The 17,925-nt window shown below is 47.9% G+C and overlaps 1 protein-coding gene across 3 annotated transcripts in view; it reads right to left on the bottom strand.

Annotated features, from left to right (window-relative positions):
• Positions 1 to 17,855, bottom strand: part of ACVR1 (activin A receptor type 1) — a 48,110-nt gene extending 30,255 nt beyond the window's left edge. Inside the window, exon 1 of one of the 3 annotated variants that reach the window (XM_014249587.2) lies at positions 17,730 to 17,855. The gene's annotated coding sequence lies outside the window, so the exon portion shown is untranslated. Of the gene's footprint in view, positions 1 to 9,306; positions 9,326 to 17,729 lie in introns of those variants that run through there. The other 2 variants (XM_014249588.2, XM_014249589.2) reach the window with 2 other exon arrangements.
• Between the last annotated feature and the right edge of the window lie 70 nt (positions 17,856 to 17,925).

Below are 17,925 nucleotides of genomic sequence, written 5' to 3'. Positions count from 1 at the left end.
CCATGGCTGACCTCACACACACTCAGCTGCAGATGTGAAGCACAATGAAAGGCCAAGTCTCTTTGGGGACCAGTGTGGCTTTGGAGCTGTGCCCAGACTGCCCAAGAGCAGCACACCTATCAGCAGCTGGGAACAAGGCACACCCACAAGTCAGAGACCTCATGACACACATCCACCGGCTGCCTCCAGGTGCAGCATCACCACACAGAGGAGCCAGCCCTGACTGTGAGTGTAACACACTGAGAGCACCTTCACCCGCTGCCCCTGAGCACAGCAAGAACCCAAACATGCTTTGGGCCAACAGCCCTCCTCACTCATGGGCTGCCATGGAGGAAGGGATCATTCTGCACAGGACACAACACAGCACTTGCTCACAAAGAGCAGGGGAGCATTCCACTCTTTTTCCAACAACATCAAGCCATTTTCCTCGAGGAAAACTCAAGTTAAAGGAGTGTACTTGAGTACTTCCCACAAATAACCTGCTATACAAACTGTTCCTACAAAGGGTCAAAAAGCACTAAAGCACTGTCATAGGCACAAGGAAATAAATTTCGGATATTCTGGATAGTAGCTGTCATCAGCCTGTCAGCCAGATAATGCTGAAGAAAAGGTCCAACAGTCAGTACAAAAAGGTTTCCATGTCCCTACACTCACTGCTCAGTGGAAATGGAAAGCCAGGTTGGTCAACAAGGCCAGATCTGACTTCACAGAAACCTTCAGCATTTTCACTCATCTTCTAGCCACAAGACAGACGATTCTGGGTTTCATGCTCTAAAACTTTTCACTCAAGAAAAGAAAGCAGCATCAAAACCCTACCCCAGGTTCTTACCAGCACGGCTCTAATTGAGTGCTCTGAAGTTAGCAGGAACACAGCTGCAGAGAGAAAGCAGAAGCTGCCATGTCTGCCTGTGAGCATTCAATTAGGCCAGGAATCATCTGAATTTCGGCTGGACTAGACACTAAGAAAACCACAATAAAATGGACTGAGGCATCCAAAATTATTCTCAAAAAATAGGCCAGACTGGGCATGAAAACATCTGGGCTTGGCTTGAGTCACAAACCACATGAGCAAGACACCCCACTGCTGCCTTCGGGCCAGGTGAGGAATGTGAGCAGCACAAAGCCAGGCAGCAGCAGTCTCCCACACCCAGATTCCCTCTCTGCATCTTCCTCCACTGAACATGCAACAGGCCCTTTATTCTGACGTGTCTTGCACATCCCAACCCAATGGGATTCCTAAGGATGGGATTTCTGGGGCATCAGGTAACACATACACGATCACAGCTGGAGAGCCTGCCAGCTTCAGACACATACTTCCACTTCTGAGACAAAAACAAAGCCAGAAAGGGTTAAACCATTCCAATCCTGGCCTATGCTGATGTCCAGCTGGCCAACACCGTACACGCTCCAAGGATCCCTTACTCTGCTACACCAACACACAGCAGCTCCCCTCCCTCCCTCTTTCCATTAACTCACACAAAGTGATGAAGACAAGTTTATCCTAACTCTAAGCAGCAAACAGCCAAGGCTTCAGACACCAGGAGGACTGCAGCAGCTCAGCTCCTCTGTCCCTCAGATGAGTCAGTGTCAGACTATTCCCTTTTGGCTTTTCAGTATTGACACAAGTGAGCTGAGCATTCTCAGCAGAACTGCTCTCCGAGGCCAGAAAGCCCCAGAGGGATCTACACCACAGTGGGAAAGACAGGCATGGGCTTGGGCCATTGACCAGAAACTGTTACTTCCTAGACTCAGTAATGAAAGAGGGGAAAAAAGCAAAGATTAAGGAGGAAGTCAGCAGAACTTCAGCGATTAATTAAAAATAATCTGCTCATACATTTTAGAAATAAGCCTGACAGGACAAACAGGTCTGAAAGAGACACAGGACACAGTATATTTATGCACTTAATATAACACAGAAAATGAGTAGACTATTATACATATAACCTAAGACTAATCCAGGAAATCCCCTTTCTGGCCACCACATGTACTCCTAAAATGCATTTCAGCACTCGGACTTCAGAGTGGATTGCCCTTGGTCCCCCCCACTGGAAGATGCTACCACATATGGCTCCAAGCTGCCCAGAAGAGGCTGAGAACTTGATGCCCATCTTTCAGGATGGAGCCATACACCAGGAACAGAGCCTGCTTAGTCTCCTCCAGAAGAAGTCCAGCATGCACATGCCCAAACCACTCTCTCAATAAATGGAGCTCCTGGCAGGGACGGGATTCAAAAAATGCACTGCTCCAAGACAGAGGCCCGATGCAGGTAAGAGCCATCGAACCACCTGAGCCCACAAGCATGTTTGGCCTTCACCTCAGCTCTGCATCCCCCAAAAGCCAGAGGCAGCAGCTGAGGGCAAGCAGGACGCCAAGAGGGGTAAGAATTAACTTTCAACAGGAAAAGGGGGGATGCACACCCGAAGCAAGCCCGCTGCTCCCCACGGAAGGCAGCGTTCAGTGTCTGAGTGTGGCCCCAGCCCGGCAGCTCCCACGGCTGGCACCAGGCACCGCTGTCCAGGGACAGCCGCCCTGGCCCTTCAGCACTGCTTACACCACTACTGAAGGTTTTATCTCTCCCTTTTCCTGTCAGCTCAGATCCAGACAAGCTGACTCTGTTAACATTAGAATGCTTATTTTTCCCTGACCTACTATCTCCAAGCCAAAACAACATCTGGAACTTCAGCTTGCAATACAAAGAGAGACAGATTATAACTGGAAAAAGCTACACATCAGCTTCCCAAGCTTTATATGTTTCTGCTTTTATCTGAACTTCCTACATGTCTCTTCCAAAACAGCTCCACAGGGAGAAGAATTGAGTCCTTCATAGAGACTCCCAAGTACAACGCAAGGCCCCTTCCATTTCAGAACAACCTCAAATGATTATCAGAAAAATAACAGGAGCAAAACCGATAGGAAAGTTTAGAGTAAGAATTTACCATCTGCTCCTTACACAAAAGAGAGGTGACATACCAGTGACCTAGAGAAGGAAATTAAACAAAGAATATTACTGGTGTGTGTTACTTGATAAAGTAAAGGAAGGAAAACCTGGCGCCATTTCAGACTACATAAAGGTCCTCCTTTAACAGACAGCTGTCTCCAGTGCCATTTAAGTGCGCTTTTTGCTTAGATCATGGTCAATGAATCATGAAAATCAATACAGATGGAAAACATAAAACCACGCTGCAGACAGGCTCAGCAGTGGAGCGTGTACCAACTAGCACCAGCCTCAGCTGGAGAGAGACAAGCCAAATAAACACAGACTAGTTTTTCCAACAACATTGATTTAACTCTTAGTAGTTAATTAACACAAGTCATGACTACTGGTTATTTTCTAAGCAGCCATCCCACTGCAGTTAGGCACCCCAGGCTCACCAGCCAAGCTCTCCTGTCCCCGGCCTCACGCAGAGCTGCTCCCAGCCCAGGGACAGCAGTGCTGGCCGATGGTGGCCGAGATGCTCTCCAGGGAGCCCCAGCTCCGCTGTCCCGGAGCACCCAGCACATGGAGCTGCCTGCCAAGGCCAGCCCGGCTGCTGGGACAGCCCTTCCCCAGGGCCACTGCCTGCTAAGCAACCAACGCTCTCAGAGCAGGAATTTTCATTTCCCAGCTCCCTGGACGAGTTACCCCACTGCTGCTCCCGGGCTGCAGGAAGCTGCCGTGCTGCTGCCAATCGCAGTATTATTTTCAGCTGACAATCATGTAAAACCAATTTGAATGGCCAAAGCAGAATGAAGTGTATGTTTTCAGGAACAAACAAAACAAGTGTCACGGGTTTCTGTGCCTAGCATCAGAGTTTTAACATAACACAGAGTGGAACCCAATTAAAATAGTTCTTGTTGAACGGAATCGGCCGTGTTGCAAGTGGAAGGACAGAGAGCCAACCCCCACATTGTACCAATGCTTTGACAGTCTCATAGCAATGACCACCAGTTCAAACACACAGCTCATGCCAACTCCAGTGAAGCAACAGCAGCATAAGCTCAAAATGGTAATTTGCTGCTGAATACAGACAGAAACTCTATGCAACACTCAGAAATTAGTCATGTTTTAGCAGATTTTTTCTTTGCACCCAGCTGTTGCTTGTTCACAAGGCACCTACTCACATATTAGCCATTTCCCCTCTGAAAAGCAGGATTAGCTCACAGCAATGGTACTCAGCAGCAGTGACATTCAGCCCTCCCAGCCCATCCCCGTGGGTCCCCAGCCTGCCCTGCAGCAGCCAGGCACTCCAAAGGAAGCTCAGCACTGCCAGCAAACAGCAGATCTGAGCTGAATAAACAAATTCTCTAGCAATGCTTTTAATACATTACTTTTCTGACAGTAGGCTGAAAGAAACAGGAATTACTAAATCATCTCCAAAACCCCCAGAACTGACTGAATAATATGAACTCACTCGACAGTATGAGCTAGTAAAAACAGAAGTCACCCCTACTGATCTGCACAGCCCTTTGTCTGGGAACATTCACCACAAACACGGACAAGACTGAGTTCCTTTCTACCAGAGCTTTGGGCTGACGTGTCCCGCTGTGGTCTGATGGCAAGGACATCCTGCATGTCCCACTCCCCATTTTCAGGACAGAACATCTAACATTCCTCATGGCTTTCCAAAGCAAAGATAATCACAACCTGGGCTAGCAGAATTTGAAGCTAAAACCAGTGAGTTGCTATTGTGTGAACTTGGTTGTTGGTGGGGTTTGTTTCCCATGAAGAGAATTTATGCAGTCAAACAGAATCTGCTCTGCCTAGGATTTCCCTGAATTCCAAGAGCACTGCAGCAACATTCTCCCAATACCCATTTCGTGACCATGCAGGAAACTGAACTGTAGCTACTTACAGATGTCACACGGCAAAACCACTTAACCAAGAAAAGCACTGTGATTTCATCTCTTTTTCTGTGCAAATTCTTAACACCATGATCATTTCCACTCACTCCAAGTTCCTCCAAGTGATCATTTGGGGAAGACAAGAGTTGCTGGACACCAGTTAACCCTGACCTACTGATACAAACACACTGCTGCAAGAAACCCTACTACTAACAACTGAGTTTTAGCTAAGAACTGTGCTAAGAGATGACTCCTCGCCCACAGCTGCTCAGAGAGACGCCTGGTTTTGGACCTGCAAGTGTACATTACCTCCTCCAGCAGCAATAAACCCCACACGTCCCTGCAGCACTCAGTGCTCTGCTCCCTTGCTCTGGAGTCCTGCCACTGTCCCACCTCCACACACCCAGAGGCAGACAGGCTCCTCTCAGCACCACAGGTAAGCCTGCAGCACAAGGCAGGTCCTGTCTGCAAACTGCTGGGAACACAAATTCCAAGCAGAGTCTGCTCCATGGACTGTATTTGACCATATCTACACAGCCTCAGCTCACCTGCCACCAGGTGAGGAGGGGAGGGTGGGAGATGTTTGAACAGCTCTGTTGTCACCCATGCAAAGACCTGAGATGTCACTGCACCATGACAGAGGTAACAGCAGCACCAGCTCAGAGCAGGCAGAACAAGCCACAAAACAAACCCAGAAACACTGAGCTCCCACAGCAGGGCTGCAAAGAAATCAAACAGCTTCAAAATAATTCTGTGGTAGACTTCCCAGGGGCAGAGTTGCCAAACTGGCAATTCTAGGAAGGGCTGGACAAGCCAGAGCTCTCTGCAGGTCTGCACGGCTCCCGGGGAGAAAGCAATCCCTGGCCACCCGAAAATCCAGCCAGGCTGCACAAGCTGCTCCCAGCAAGGAACACCACACTGACTGACCTCAGCACTACGTGGAGGATTTCACTCCACCTGAGCAGCGATGTACTTGGGATGGAACTTTATTTGGACTAATACCAGGAAAAAAACAGCTACAGAAATGAAAAATAAGTCGAACTGAGTAATTGTGTGAGCATAATGATTCAAAATTCCAGGTTTAAAACAAACAAAAAATCCCCCTACAACCCACACACTTGGAATTTTAGCTGGTTACCTGAAATTTTCAAAACAGCATTTACATTTTACATTTGTACGGGTGGAATACCCATTTCAGGTTTTGGTGTGTACTTAAATGCTTCCAAGTTGATCAAGGTGATTTAAGTTAGGAAGTTGAGTACCATTTAAATAACCAATTCTAGATCTGATTTTGCACTTATTTTTGTTCTTCTCTAAGACATGTTGTTAAGGCTACCTAAATGCAGTCTTTAAAGAATATTTCCCTCTCCATCACTCTACTCCAACAACCAAACTTCAGTCACCATTTCTTATAGAAAAGGACAAATCTGTTTTGATTATTCACTCTTATAAATACAATATTTTAAAGTTTATTTTTAACTGGAAAACAAGCTTACAGTGGCCTGACTGTGCTAATTATGCAAGAAGAATTATCAAGGCCTTTTGCCACTAAGGCCCTATTACTAGCCCAATGACACAGGACCTGCAGCTCCTGAGCCAGCAAGGTGAGCTTGTCTGGGTGACCTGGGCAGGGGAGACAAGACCACCCTGCTTCTCAGCTCATGGATCAGCTTTGCTGCTTTTGGGAGTCCCTGTGCACGGCCCCCACACTACCACGACAGCGTGCAAGATGTGAAACGCTCTCTAAAAATCTCTGACTTGTCAGACTGGGAGGGAGTGCTTAATCACCTTTAAACCCTCCTCATGATGCAGCTGGGCTGAGCACTTAACAAACTTTATTTAGCATTTACTGTGGGTTTTTATGAAAAACAAGTAAACAAAAACACAAATTAAATTAAACCCAAAACAATTCAGCCATTTAAAGTAATTTTAACTTTCATACTCCAGACACACAACCCCGAAGGTGCCACCAATTTCAGCACGACCTTCAGAGGAGGGTCAGCTCAGCAATGAAAATCTCATGAATTTCTCAAATTTTTCTAAAAAGGTCTAAGTTCTAGCTTGCTAGTTCTTAATTCAGAATAAAATCAGATGTTATTTTTTGCATGTTTTACATGGAAAATATTTACTATGTTCCTTCCTTACTGTATTTAAACATTTTAAATTACTTTAACAGAGAAGACATGTTCTTTGTGGGTTTTTTGTTTGTTTGTTTTGTAAGAAAGTAGTCTTTCAAGATCAGAGAATCAACAGAAGCTCCCTTTAAGATCAGATACTCAAGTATTTCCTTGGTGTCTCAGGGAACTGACCAACTGTTACACCAGAAAACCCACCTTCATGCTCAGCTTTAACTCATATTGGCCACATGAGCCTGTTTCCTTGGCCTTGGTTTGCTTCTTGACACAGTAGCTACTGTGGCCTCTTGACCCATAATTACCTCACAAAAAGAAGGTAACACACTAAGCACTTTTTTTCTTCAGCTGTGGTCCTAAGAATAACCTGGGTAACACCGGCAAGCTGCACCAAGCTGACAGCTAACACACAGACATCTTTCAAGCAATTATGTCATGCAAGTGTTTTTGGCTTGTCCAACATTCAGTTTTTAATGAATATGCTTTTATGAACTCAAGGTTAGAAGAATCCCTCTTTCACATACAACCAAAGACACCTGTGGGACTGAGACAAGATCAATCATGTCAAAAAAGCCCTAAGATTTTTGGAAGAATATTTCAGAACTTTGGAGAAAAAAACCCACATTTGGTATCCTTTCCCACTGCTGGCACACTAACCCCTCAGAGACTTCATTTACGGTGCCTGGGTCACTGCTGTTTGTGGCTTTGGTTTGGGTTTCCTTCCCTTCTGGGCCTCACTGGCCAGCATCTCAGAACAAACCTTTCCTACGCACACTCTGTTTCTGCCGGGTGAGCCGTGCTCCCCCAGGAGGGTCCCAGCCAGTGCAGCCCAACAAAGGGCTGTGCTCTGCAGCCTCCAGAGCCGGGAGCAGAGCCCTCGTGCTGCCTACCAAGGAAAAGCTGTAGAAACCACAGTCCCCACCCTGTGAGACACCACTGGGAACTCCTCGGACGAGGCCATCCCACCCCAAGCCAAACACAGCAATCCTCTGCCATCACACTTCTCCTGACCTGCCAGCAAGGACCCTACTCAATGCCATCCCACCCCAAGCCAAACACAGCAATCCTCTGCCATCACACTTCTCCTGACCTGCCAGCAAGGACCCTACCTCAATGCCGGGGCAGCCCAGCGAGCAGTGAGCTGTGGTCACCAGAACAAGGCAGCCCACCCAAGACCTCACTGATGTGTTTCCACACTCCCAGAACAAGAAGCAGGTGCAGAGGTGAGCAGCACCAAGCTGACAAGCAGTAACTTACTCTGTTAGAGACACTGGGCCACGTGCCTGGCCCTTTGCCATTCCCTTCTCTGATGGAGTCCCCAGTCCCACAAAGACCCCGAGTGTCCCTCTTTCACACCGACCCCCTCGTTACCTGTAGCTGTAATGGGCCCTCCAGAGCTCTCCTTTAGGAGACCCAGAAGCAGAGACTGCCTTCACTCCCAGCACAGGGGCTCTTCACCCCACAAACCCTGCAGCCCCAGAGCCAGGGCCACTTTCAGCTCACAGGCATGTGAACTCCTACCAGGAGGCAGCCAAAAGCTCTGTGTGAGGCTTCTTCTCTCCCCAGAAAAAAAAGGATTTGCCAGTTTGTTTTGCTCAGTCACCCTGTGGCACACACACCCCTGAAGAAGCACACATGCTCCTCTTTCCAGATTTCCATCACAGACAGGAAAAACTGTGAATCTCTGCCTTCAAGAAGGGAACCTGTTGTCGTTTTCACTCAGGTCTCAAAAGACCCATCAAGTACCAGGAGACAAACACTGCAGTCTTTCCAAAGCTGCCAGGAATGGCTCTCACTACTCCTTGTGGGAGCAGTGCAGGCACTTGCAGGAAACTTGCTGTGGCCACACAGGACTGATGCTGAGAGCAAGAACAATGATGACAGAGCCCGGTGCAGAGGAACAGCAGCCTCTGAATTGCACCTACTGCACATCAGGCTCAAAATACAAGCGAGCTCTCATAATGCCTTTCTTCTGCCTCCATCTGCCGCTGTGTTGCTGTGGCCGTATGGACCCAGCCTTGCGGAACAGCTTCCAGTTCATTCACCTTTTCCATTTGCTTTAGTCCTCTCCCCAGAGCTCCATATCCACTAGATATTTATTTCAAAGCTAAGCCAAAACCATTCAAACGCTAACACTTCAGGGCCTTCAATACTCCTGGTTGCACACAGTAGGGCTTCTTTTAGAATAAAGAGCGTCCACTTTGGGAACTAAACCAACATGATTGTAATTGGGCTGCATGTCAAAGTTTTACAAATCCCCAGACTGGAAATAAAGTAGGTTTTGCTCCTCACAGAGCCTTTGTTACCGAAGGCATAAAACTGCACTGCAGCCTCAGGAACACCAATTCCTCACCAGAGATTCCAGGAACTGTGTAAGAAAACTGAGCTTCAAAATCCAGTTTGTTGTTCTGGCTCCTCACTGCATGGCATTCTGGCTTTCCTAATGAAGAAACAAGACAAAGTTCCTTCAAAATCCTGGACACTGTTCCACATGAAAGTCCAATACATATTTTCTTTGGATGTCTGAAAAATGTTCAGGATCAAATCCCAACCAAAAAGATTAAGTCAAAGACTTTTCCAGTCATTAAAACATGCCACTTTTGCATCAGGCATGGAAATACCATATTTCTTTCAGACTTCTGATGGTGCTTACGTTTTCATTTCCATAATTTAGGAAGAGTCATATTGATTCACTCATTCTTCAAAATATTACTTGTGTCATAAGGAAGCTGTATGGAGGGAAGGGAATAAATAGGTTTAGATTTTAGAACAGGTTTTGCAGAACAACCGTGCCCAGGATTGCTTTAGAGGTATGACATGAGTCTTACGAACATGTAAAATACCTACACCAAGACAGAAAAAACACCCTGTTGTTTCAGCGAGCTGGGACATGTTACCCAGATTATTCTCTACTGGAGGCTGATGCAAACATGCCAGGTCTACAAACACACACAAAAGTGTCTACGTGGCATTGCTGGCACATTTGTAAAGGCCCAACTGACAACCAACTCATGTGGGAGAGCAAAAGCCATGCCAAGGAGTTGTTCAAGAATTTAAGAAGGGCACAGGCTCAAGAGCAAAAGCCGAGGGCAGGATCCATGAGAGCAGACATGGAGGAAAGACCAAGGAAGCCACCAGCCACCTCCCAGCCTTCACAGCACGTGGTGTGGGCATTTGAGGTGGGGGGGCAACACAGCCCACGCTGCTGAGCAGACTTTCAGGTGGAGCTTTTTCTTCTATCCCAGGAACTTGAAATAACTTGAATGTTTCATTCTGGACAGAGACGGGTTCAAATTATGCAAAGAAGCTGGAGGACAGCCAAGACTCAAAGGCTTTAACCTTCATCCTAACCACAAAGATGTGCCTCTGCTCTCACAGACGGGTGTTTGCGAGCTGGTCTGGGCGCAAAGCGCTGCCCAACTGAGCTAAAGGGCTCTGCCTGAGAGGAACAAGACATCAAAGGAAGATGCTGTGCTACCTCTGGCAGGGAGGACAGCTCCCGAGTCAAGAGATAAGCAGAGATGGTCCCACACCACATACACACCTAGCCACCCCTAAGAAGGAAAACGGGTGGAGTAAAAAGGTGCTTGCATGGCAATTTTCATCATCATAATTTCATTTAGACTCGGGGTCTAGAAAGGTTTTCCAACTCAGTCCAAAAACAAAGGTCAAGTGGAATGAAAGTTACTTGGATCAATGCTGAATATTTAAGAATGCACATCCAGAAAATAATTTCTGAAGTTTTCCAAGTATTCCTTTTTCTATTGTAATCACAGTCACCAAGAGAACACACCCCTCCATTTTGTTGCGGTTTTCTTTTTTTAATTCACAAGGATCAGCACCTTTTTCGTGTGCTAAGGGTACATCTCAAATGCTCTTTCTTATCATTTAACTTGAGCCAGTATTTAGAAGTAAAATTTAAAAAAAACTTATTTTTTTAAATGCACAACTTACTGTTATTTCACTCCTAAGGAGATAGGAATTCATTAATTTAACACAAAGACGGGTGCTGTACAAGTTGTACGTGTTTTCAGTCTGACAACAGAAAATAAGGAGTAGCACACAGTGTGATCCTACAAGACTGACTGCCATAAACTCCACTGCAAAATCATCCTCCTGATCCTGAAATCAGCTGGAATAGTCCCTTTTTTTCTTTTTTTTTTCACTCATTCCAGTCACATTCATCATCCTGTGCACATACTTTTATATCTTTTTTATAAAAGTAAATATAAAAAATTAAGCCAGTTAGTCTTTAAGTTCTATTCAGCAGGTTCTGGGGAACAGGTTTTTATTCTCTATGTTTTTTATCACTCCAGCCTGGGATTTGCCCAGCCCATGCCATCAAAGTCGGTGTTTTAGCAGGCTGCTACCCACAAATGCAGCTGCAGCAGACAGTTTACTCTCCAGCAGCAGTAAGTGCTGCAATTTAATGGATTAAAAAAATCAAAATAAATATTACTCCTTATGAAGTCAAGAAGAGTTTTCATGTGTAGGATGGCCATGCAGCATGGACACAGCTTTTACCAATAACCAACCTGTGTATCACCTATCTCTTCTTAAATATAAGAGTATTATAACATAATATGATACAATTAATATTCTCTTAAACCAACTCATTATCTTTTCATTTTGCTTTCACTTTTAAGATTCAGCCTTAAAATGAGTTTAATTGTTGCAGTCCTCCCACACAAATACAAGAGACTAGTTTATTGCAATGGAGAGCCCTAAATAGCACAGTCTGGTTTAGGCTGACTAATACAAACATACATTTTGTTTAATTTTGCATTTGTTCCTAGGGAGATTTTGCTCTCATCTCTTCCACCTGGCATTGCACAGCACCTGACAGCACAGGACATCACCCGGCCCAGGGGGCTGAGCACGGGCAGCTCTGGCTCCGCGTGTGGCAGCTCGAGGGCTGGGCTGGCCACTGCTGCCCACCATCCTGCAGAGAAGGGAGGGCAGGCAGGCATGTGGGACCACCAAAACTGCGAGTGCGAGCACATCCTGGTGCCTCCAGCAGAGCCAGCAGCAAGGAAAGCTGCAGGAACTGTCCCTGGGGAGGGGAGCACGGCAGGCCCACCAGGCCAAGGCACACCAAATACTCCCATGCTGCACTCAAGCAAGGCACCAGCCTTCACAAACACTCCGAGGCACCTCACAGTCCTCTGCATCTGCTCAGCCACCCATACCCTCAGAAATCCCTCCTTAGCACCAGCACAAGAAAAAACCTGGGAATTAACCCAGGCTAGAAGTAACCTGGCAAAGGCAGACTAAGTCTTAACCAAAAGAATGCTTTATCCAGTGTATCACATGGCCAGAGATGCCAGAACAGGAAAAAGAACAGCACATGGAGAAGGAGAAGCAGGACTACTTACACCCCTGCCATTAGCAGCATTGTGCAACCACAGCCCCAAGTGCCTCAAACCACTGAGGCAGGAACCCCAAGGCATTCGGGGGGAGGGCTGGAGGGGCCTGCTGAGGCACAGCGACTCCTGAAAGCAGGGATCAGCAGCTTCCAGGACTTCAAAGGGAAGCCACTTCTAGCCTCCAAGCTACCCGCGCAGCCAAAGGCGGCCGGCGAAGGCTGCCAGCCCGCTCCTGCTGTCACAGGATCCTTGCCAGGCAAACAGCAGACCTGCAATTAGAAGAGGTGTTTGCTGGCCTCTCTTCTGCAGCTCATTAGCAGAGGTAAGGTTTGCACTCAGAGCAAGAAAGTCCTGACATCCAGTGAGCACAGCTCTCTACAACTGCTCTGCAAGACAAGGAACAAGTCCTCCTACCGGCTTCCATTCAACAGGATGACCAGCTTCAGCATTCTGAGAAGGAACATTCCAGGCACTCAGCACAGAAGGTTAAGTGTTGCAGCAACACATCTTCTGTAAAAAGGCCCAGATAACAGCTTTTGGTGTTCCCCCTCACAATCTTCTATCTCCATCTTGGTTATTTCAGACAACACAAATGACTCCAAAGGCAGCCTTGGACAATCACCAAACTGGAGGTCTTGGTTTTAACAAGCTTTTCTTAACAAAGCCAGAGCCTTCCTTTCCCTAAAGCAGCTGGAGTTACTCTACAACAAGCTCCAGACACTTTCAGAGCCATCTTTCCAGCAGTATCACAGGCAGGGAACAGAGATTTGGTCTGACGCTCCAGGAGTGTTTCAGAAGAGGAGATGCAGCGACAGCAGGACTTGTGGGGTGAGAACCACTGACCTGCCTCTGCGCACCAAAGGGAGGAACAACCAACAACACACACCCCTAACCAGCAACACCCTGACTACAGAACAGGCCAGGAACAGATGCTCAGGAAAAAGCAAAAGGACACAGCATAAGAGGGTCATTCTTCCACCCTCCTTTGCCCCCAACCCCACAGCTCCCAGTCAGAGGTAAATTCCCAAGCCCATAACTGCATTTACTGGCCCCCCACAGGCCTACCAACAGATCCAGCTGTCCTGCAAAATAAGAATAAGTCTCCTGAATATCCCACTGCAATCAATCTACAGCTTTAACAGGCACCACACAAAAACTATTGCTTTTCATTTTAAAGCTGCTGACAACTGATAACCCCGGTATTCCCCATTCCTTACATAACAAGGAATTACCAAAAATCATCCCTTCCCATTTACTTACATCAATTGTGACTTTAAGTTCTTTCCAGTATTTCCTTTCAAGCATTTCTCCCCTTAGCAAGTCAGTTTATTTACACACCATCTCACCCAGCCTTGCAAAACCAGCCTGAGCCAATGTCCTGTAAAACCAAAACAGGCCCCAAGCTTGAACAAACTGTGGAGCTGAAGGACATTGATTTCCCAGTTGGTCAGGGACTTACAATGCCTTTGTACTCCAACAGAACTGCATCCCTTGGGATAGGGGACCTTGATCTGGGGGCTGGAGAGGTGTTTCAGAGCTGGTGAAACACCGATTTGCAGGCATAAGGAATGAAAGCACGTCCTCAGCAGAGCTGGCAGAATCCTGAGTCCAAGAAGCCCTGGCCCAGGCACAGTGACCAGCATGGCCAGCGCTGGGGCAGCCAGCAAGGTGAGGCACTGCCTGAAAGGCAAGAGCACCTCAGAAGAGCCCTGCTGAAGAGGGATCTGCACCACCTGGCAGACTGATCCAGCACCTGACGCTGAGCATGCAGGAGCAGATGAACCATGAGGTCTGCTCTGGCCTTCCAGGGGACCAGCACTGCTGAACTGCAGTGCTGCCATCTCCCACCTAAGGAATAGCTGTGTACTCACTGCACAGGCAGCACGGGCACACTCCTCACGTCCCTTCCAGAAAACAGGAAAACCAGGCAGCTCACGGTAAAGGTGAGCTTAAACTCTACTTGTAAGTGCAGTTCGTTCTCTGTGGATCTTCTTAGCAGAAATTCGGGAGTGTTCTGAACAACCTCAATCTACAGATGCAAATCACTGAAATAGGAACCTGTGAGCACTGTACACACAATTTCAGAAGACCACACGTTAAGGAGAGGATTACTATCACCTGAGACTGGGTCATGTGCAAACTCATGGTCCAATGTAACACAGAAAACTATTGCACTACAACCACTCACCGTAATTGGACTGCACTTCTACGCTTTTGAAAGCTTTACTCAAAAATCATGTTTTGGCTGCAAACATAGTAGGGAAAAAAAGGAAATTTCTTGAAAGCATTTCAGTGGAATTCCATACATTTTGTAGTCAACAACACTTTATAAATTTGTGATCCAAAACAGTTTTCAAACACATGTGAATTCAGCTTTCCAACACTGCTAGAAAACACCGTCATTCCTGATTTTTACAGATACATACAGGTATTTACAGGATATAAATGCCTTACACCCCCAACATGTGGCCACAGAACTTGCCCACAGCAGTGCTCCAAAGATGAGGATTTTGACAGCATCAGATACCTCTGTAACTAAGATGCCCTTAAACTCCCAGTCGTGACTACCCTCAGGTACTGAAGTAACTAATCCATCTCCTAATCCGCTGCCCACCCTGGCTGAGGCCAGCCTGCCATCCACCTCCGTGATACCTGTGAATCCTCATACACAGAGGCACTCAGCAATCACCTGCGTTCAATACCACCACTGCAACCTGCCCTAGCTCCTGACAGCTGCACAGGGGAGTGCAACGAGTTTTTAACCTGTTTATACACACTAGAGCAGGTATCAAGATGCCCATTTGAGAGTTCCAGTACCAAGAATGTAAATGAATTCAAGTAGCTTTTTTTTGGCAGGGACAAGAAGGGCTGAACGGGTGCCTAATTATTTCACAACGGCTGTCCCTAGATCCTATTTTAGCATCGGGCTTTCATTAAATTTAAGCATGACTTCAGAGTACCAGCTGGCTGGAAAAAACAAAAACCACAAACACAACCCACTCACAACACCCCACGGGTGTTCTTTCCCCCGCCCATGTTCTCTTCCTACCCTCACTGAGGGCTTGGAAGACACCAGTTCCATTTGGAAAGCCAGCCTCAAAAGCAGATAAGTTCTGCAGGAAATGGCTATATTTAGCCCTCCCCTTTCACCTCAGCTTCTCCACACACTTGCATTCTCCTGCAAAAGGATCTTTCTCCTCAGTTGTAGAGGTGATCTTCAGCAGGTCACCTCAGCAGAAAAAATGCAACCAATTTCATAAGTGTTCAGAGAAGACCGTGAACAATCCCCAGAATATCAAATATTCAGCTGCTAGGGCATACAATAAAATTCTCATGCCTCTAAGCGTGTTGAATTGCAAGCTCCAGGAACACGATATGGCCAAAATCACTTTCTGAGGGGTGCCCATGGAGGGCGAGGCTGAACCTCTGCACACACTATCCAAAATTTTGTCAGTAACTAACACAGCCATCCTAATTGCTACAGAGTATAAACATGAGGCAACAAATTCAACAGCTCTGACACTAAAATATTTTTCGAACAAATATTTTTCTAAATTTATTTCCTAATAAATCATAAAAAAAAAGTTAACAATGGTTCCTGGGCAGTGGAAGTTAGACAGAGAATATCAGCAACACCTCTGGAAACATCATCAGCACCAGGTCAGTAGGATTTCCCTTTCCCAGCTTGAAACTTTGAGACACATTTTAAGACTTAAAAGTAAAAACATATAAGGTTTTTTTTTCCCCTCAAGCTGTTTCATTTAAATAACAGCCTCACCAGATATAATTCTGTCCTAATCATGATTTAGGCCTGTAAGAGCTGACTATTTACAAACTGAGGAGGTTGAGGCGTGAACTAAGTCACAGCAACTAAAAGTTAAAGTGCATCCCAAGATGAAGACAGAACCAAACAGCTCTGACTCAGTGCGAGGGGACAAACAGGCAAAGAGTTAGAGTTAGGAGCTACTCCCCAGCCCTGTGCCACTGGGCAAGGAGCACACACCCGCCCCCTGAAACAGGAATGCAGGTCTTATCCCAGCAAACAAATCCTGAGGGAAGGCAAACCTCTGAAACCACTGCACACACTTAACACCTCCTGGGGAGAGCACAGGGAGTACAGGAACTTTTTGTTCCCTTAAAACAGATCTCTAACACGTCCTCCTCAAAAAAAAAGTTTCGGCCATCAAAGGCCCCAGCCATGCACTTGAGAGCTCTCCACAGCCAGGACTCCAGCTTTCCCATTTCAATTGCAAGGCACCCCAGCACTCTTCAAACAGTTCCAGCCCTTCAAGAACAAGGCTCGGAGAGTATTTGCGAAGTGCCTGCTGCATTCCAGGTCAGCACCATCCCTCTGAAGATGCGTATAAGGATCATAGCGAAGATCGTATTACAGGAAACAAAAGAAAAATGAAAGTTTAAAAATAGACTTGTCGTTGCCCACAGCTAGCTGCAATAGCCACAGGAGCCTTCTTCAAGGAGAAGCTGAGATGGGCTTCAATGCAGACCATAAAAACACACGAGACTGGGAAAAAGAATCTGCTGTCTTCTGAGAGCTCAATGCGTCATTTTAAAAAGTGGTTTTGTACAAACGTGCCAGTTCTGCAGCTCAGTCCAGAGCCTGGAAGTTCCCAGCAGTAACATCATCCTGAGGCACCGGTGCCTCCAGCACAACCTACATGAACCCCAGCTCTTTGAGAACCCACTGAAGGTGAACTGCTGTCCCAATTATTGGAAAACAAAGTGTTTTCCCTTTAATCTATGTAAAAGTCCTGCTAGAAACAAGTTGTTTCAGCACTTTTTATAGACAGAGTTGGAAAGACTCAGGGCAGCTTCCCCTGCTCGAGCCACGGCCCAGGTTTCACAGGGCGGTGTGTTTGGAGCCGCAGGTCAGCGCCAGCCGAGCGGGCAGAGCGGCACAGCCGGCCCCAGGGCCGCGCTCCGGGCAGGGCAGCAGAGCCGGGCCCGTCCTGCCCCCGGAGCCCAGGGGCTGCCTGCGGACACCCGCGGGCTCAGGGCCCCGCTCCAGCAGGTCTGCCCACGGCAGAAGCACCTTTAGAGATGAACTGGCACCAGGGACTTTGGCCCGTAACTTTCCTCTCCCATCCAACCTCGGACTGTCCGCGTACTGCCGTGGGCAGAGCCAGCCCATCCACGGGGAGCTCACCGCGCCTCCAGCCGGGCCAGCTCCGCGCAGCCCACGGCGGCCACCGCGAAGGAAATTACCTCTACCCTGGCCAAAATCACCGCAAGTTCCTAAAGAGCAGAGAAGAGGGAAAGCCCCAGCCCTGCCCGCCCCGCGGCGATGCTGCACCCCCGAACGCGGCCGCGGGGCCATTGTGCGCCCCCCGCCCGCACCCGGCGACCCCCGGGGCGCCGTCCCCAGCGAAGCCTCCCGTGCGGCGGGACCGACCTGCTCCGGCGGCCGGGACTCACCCGCTGGGCCGGCGGGACGGGGCGGGACGGAGCGGGCCGGAGCGGGCCGTGCTGCGGCGCTGCCCCGCTCGGGCCGGCGGGGCCGGGGGCGGGCCGGAGCGAGCGGGAGCGGGACGGAGCGGGCCGTGCTGCGGCGCTGCCCCGCTGGGGGGGGCGGGGCCGGGGGCGGCCGC

The sequence above is a fragment of the Pseudopodoces humilis genome, chromosome 8 (genome assembly GCF_049639895.1).
Source record: "Pseudopodoces humilis isolate 2021_Gansu_Grassland_sample_001 chromosome 8, ASM4963989v1, whole genome shotgun sequence".
Lineage (NCBI taxonomy): Eukaryota > Metazoa > Chordata > Aves > Passeriformes > Paridae > Pseudopodoces > Pseudopodoces humilis.
This window is presented reverse-complemented; position numbering and strand designations above follow the sequence as displayed.